Below are 4,759 nucleotides of genomic sequence, written 5' to 3' on the forward strand. Positions count from 1 at the left end.
AAGATGAGAACTACTTAGCTAGTTTTGTCATAATCCTGTACTCTGTATAAAAATCTTTTTATAAAGGAAGTCTAATAGGCTAACAAGCAATAATATATTCCATTTGGTGTGCACAGATTGTGACTTGCAGGCTGTAGTACATATTGTTGATACAGTTTATAATTGTCTTCAATCTCAATGACATCACTTTTGAAAAAGATCCATATTAACTTTGATTGTGAAAAACGAGGACTGGGCTGGGCTGCTGCCTTGTGAGATATATTCATCCTATAGACTTCTCTGTGAGTATATGTGCCCATCAACATGAAATCGCTCTTAGGTGAAGAATGAAACGGCTGTAGGTGACTTCATACTGCAGAGGTAAAAAATAGTTTCAGTATAAACTTCATGACTGTTTCAATCTCCCTGTTTTTCTTAGGCTGTCTAGTATTTGTAACTCAATGAGAATGGTTCCCACTGCCACTGTAGCCCTGATAAAGCAAAAAAGCCTTTGCACTCTGGGGCCACGAGTTCTGCCTGACAGCTGCCTATTTTCCTCGAGAAACCAGGGGCAAGCTAAAGGGAGGTTTTTTTTCAGAGCAGCAGGCTGAGCTGCTCTTCTTTAAAGGCTTTGTGGGTTATTTTGTCCATTTCATAGATGGTATTTGTCCATTTCATTAGAAAATTCTACCCAAGGCAGAGAGATTGCACCTTTGCAGAGGATCATGGGGGACTAACATGTAAAACAGGAACAGGCTGTTCTGTGCCATTTTTCAGAAGTTAGATAATGCTGGGCTCATCTAAAGATTTTTCCAAAGTGGCAGGATCAGGATATTGGATTTTAAGTCAGCTCTATCATTAATGCAGTGCATAAAACAAAACAGCTTCAAAACAGCATCCCATTTCATTGCCTGTGGATTTCTTGCAGCATTTTCCTTAGGAAAAATCTTCATGTTGTTGTCAAGATTGCCAGTCCACTGGCCATGCAGGCAGCAGTTCACTGGCCCAGTGGTGCTGGGAGCCCTGATGAATGATGAAATAATTCACGTCTTTTTGTGAAATGCTTTCAGAAGAAAAAGAGCTGTGTAAATGCAAAGTGCTGTCAGTAGAGAAGTCCAGGGCACAATGAGACCTGGAGTGAGCATCTAAAATGAAATTGCACCTACCAAATTTGAGCCAAACACTTAGAAAAGAGGATGATCAGTGAAAGCCTTTTCATGTTTACCCCAGTGCACACCTGCCAAGGCATGTATGTTTGTGGATGTCCATAAGTGTGTGTCTGTACGAATGTATACAGGCACACAGTGCACAGTAACGCTTTGGAAAATGCCAGGTTCTCTTAGGGAGGTGAAAGCCCTCCGAAGGCACTGGCTAGTTGTGCGATCAGTGTCTCATTCCCTTGTATGAGCCCTTTGCCCATGCAAGACCCAGCAGCTGAGTCTGTGGGACATTTGTGAAACCCAGCATGGCAGAGACCCAGAGCTGCGCTCCTGCTGTGCCCTACATGTATCTGACGGTCTGCCTGGCTTTCTCGTGTGCATCTGTGAACATGGTAATTCCACAGGGAGTTTGCAAGTGATTAGGTATTCTCAACATGTGGCTAACGAGTCTTAAACTCACACTGCCAGACTCCTCTCTGCTCAGTGGCCAGCATCCCAGTGACCAAGCAGCTGCATGTCCATCCCTAACCCCAGCTGCTCACCCACAACAGCAGCATCAGACTTGCTCCCTGGGGAACCTGAAGGCCCTTCTCATGGTATAGACACTCTTCTGCCCTCCCTTCCCTGTGGTAGCTGCTCTCATCCTGGTTGAGGAGAGGAACTGGGGAGAGTTTCTTGTAGCATTTGGTTCTTTGCACTTTAGCAGCTGAAACTGAGAAGGAGTCAGCACCAGCCCTTTACAGAGCACCAGCAAACAGAGGCTATGACCTAATGATTTTCCCTTCATGACTTTCCAGTAGCTAAAATGGCAACCAAAGCTATATTGTTAAACCCCACTCTGTGAGGTCAGTAGACAGCTGTTGCATTTACACTGCATGCTGGACACCTCGTGTGGGCTTGAGATCCCCTTGCGTGGGAAGGAAAGGGCTTTGTCTTGCAGAGAGGCTGTGTGGGCACACGCAACGCATGGGCAGCAGTCAGCTCTGCTCGCTGAGTGGTGATGGGGGCAGAAGCAACCCAAGGGAAGAATCAAGGCACATCTTCTGCAGAAGCCATGCCCACAAACTTTCCAGGAGCTAGGTTTTTGTGGTTGCTTGGGCACCACAGATTGGGATAGCTGCCCACCAGGGCTCCAGATCCCACTAAACACCAGCCTGGAACTTTAAATCCTGCAGCAGTTTTTTCTTGGGGCTGTTGCTCCTTACCCAGTGCTGCTCACTGGTCCACTGGTCTCTGCTTTGGTGATTCCATCTCCTTGACCTGGAGCTGGTTTTGGCTTTGTTTGGAGCAAGGGAGAGTGAAGTTTGGAGAGTGAGTCCAAGACACATTCCCCCAGCCTCACCACGCTGGGCTTGCCTTCCTCCTGTGAGCTGCAGGCTGCTCCCTGCGCCAGGTGGAAAGAGCATCCCGGGGTTGCAGTGCCTCATCTGAGATCCCCTCACGCAGCACTGCCATGGCCTGCCACCCACCTGGCATGCCAGTGTCCTGCCCACATTTTGTGGCAGTCCTCAATTCAGACCACAGGGTGTCCTTCCTTTCACGTCCTTGGTAGGAGCTAAGGGTCTTCTGCAGGGGCTCCGCAGCCCAGGCAGGCATGATGTGGCATACAGACAGCCAGGAGAAGGTAGGGACAGGGAGGGAGCTGCCTCTGTGCTGGCCAGGGAGAAGGGGAGCTCCCCACAAGCTTTCCTCCAGGTTCCCTTTGCTTTCCCCTGTGCCTGCTGCTCCCTACATGGGTTCTCCTGTCCCTCTTGATACGAGGCCTTATTCCAACCCGAGGGGACTGAGGCTGCCCACAGCATTTCTTTGCACTGAAGCATCCATCCCACGCTGCCCACGGGGAGCGCCGGGGTGGTGCTGCAGAGCTGGCCTCTGCTTGGGGATGGAGCCACCACCCCCGGCACATCCACACTCTCACCTCCTGAGCAGCAGCGTGCTGGCGCTTTGCCTTGTACCCCTGCTGCCCAGGGGCCTGGCCACAGTAGGGAAATCTGCTTTCATGGGGTTAAACCTTTTTACTGCATTAATTGCTCCACGACAACCAATAGCTTTGCAGGGGTGCTACACGGTTGCTACCTCTCCTCTTGCCTTTCCGTAGGAGTAGGGGCAGCTGATCTGCTCTTTTTGGCCTCTGCAACCCTCTCCAAAACTTTTTGGAGGTTTTTAACATCATCCGGTGAGATGTAATCTCAGTGAGCCAGAGAGAACACAGTGCAATGGAGCTGGGCAGCCTGTTTGCCACTGTGGTGAGTTGCTTGCGAGGTGCATGGACTGCCTTGGGTGGAAGGTGGGATGCCATCCCGGCAGCGCCGGTGTGCCGCTGGCCACTCGTCTGTAGTCAGGAGAGGATTCTGCTGTACTTTTTTCTGTCTGTAGGTTTTATTCAGACAATATGTAATGATTGAGTGATTTACAATTCAGTGTTAAGCTAATGAAAATGTTGATAATGGTGATAATAAATCCTTTTCTTTTTTTCCTGTGGTGTGTTGGAGGTTTTTTGTGGAGTGTCTCTGCTCTCTCTGTTGCCACCACCATTATCTTCAACCTAAGATTTCAGCTGGCCCATCTCTTCTCCTTGTGCCTATAGGGAATGAGAGCAGCTCAGCCTAGTGTGTCCCAGGCTCCTTCCCAGTGCTCTCCATGGAAGGGCCCTCTCTGAATCAACCCCAGCTTCAAACCTGCATTTCCCTGTGCCATTTCTGGATGTAATTTGGCCATGGGCATCTCCAGGCACAGAGCAAAGCTTGCTCCCAGCTTGCTCACTACTCTAATGCCTTCTGCTCCTGCTGTTGTCTTCTCAAGACACTTCATGGTCAACACTGGCCATTCAAGGTTGATTTTGAAACCCTGGGAGGCGAAGATGCTGCTGCCAGAAAAAACTACCCCTGGCCCAGGCTGTTGGGAATACCAAAAGTCAGTGTGGGTGCAGGGGGACCACTGGGGAAGGAGACCCATGGGTGTTACCAGGTGTGCAGCTACTGCCTGGTCCTGGATGACCTCAAGCTGCAAGCCCTCAGCTGGGGAGCATCTGGGGGCTCTGGTGTGACTCCTGCTGTGGGGGTCTGCGGAGGAGGTGGTGAGAACAGGCAGTGTTCCCTGGGGAGCCTCTGCAAACCCTTTTCCCGTAGGAATTATGAGGGGTTGCAAAGTCCCAGTTCACTGAGAGTTTCTTGAAGGTTTTTCTCATGCCTCCAAATCCCTCTGCAGGTCATCAGGGCAGGACTGAGAGGCAGGGCAGCTCCCCACCCAGCCACCCACCTGCCCCAGCTACAGCCCCTGGGGGAGCAGCAGTGGAGGAAGGAGGAGGAGAGGAGAAGGAGAATTTCTCCAGCAGTGCAAGTGTCTAGGGGGTCAGGGCAGCCCAGCCCAGCATGGCACCTGGGGATGAACAGCATCTCCCACCTTCAGACCATCACCAGCTTCCAAAAGCAGGATGGGGCTCAGGCAGTCACTAAGCAACTAAGCTCCCCAGCAGTGCTGCCTAGCAGCTTGGGCTGCACAAAAGCAGCAATAAACCCGACCAGGTGCCCTGCTTTCTGTGCCGTCAGCTCATTACCAGCTCCATCCTCTGCCCGAGACAGGCTCCGCAGTGCAGATGTCACACGGTCAGCCCCTGTGCC

The sequence above is a fragment of the Pelecanus crispus genome, chromosome 14 (genome assembly GCF_030463565.1).
Source record: "Pelecanus crispus isolate bPelCri1 chromosome 14, bPelCri1.pri, whole genome shotgun sequence".
Taxonomy (NCBI): Eukaryota; Metazoa; Chordata; class Aves; order Pelecaniformes; family Pelecanidae; genus Pelecanus; species Pelecanus crispus.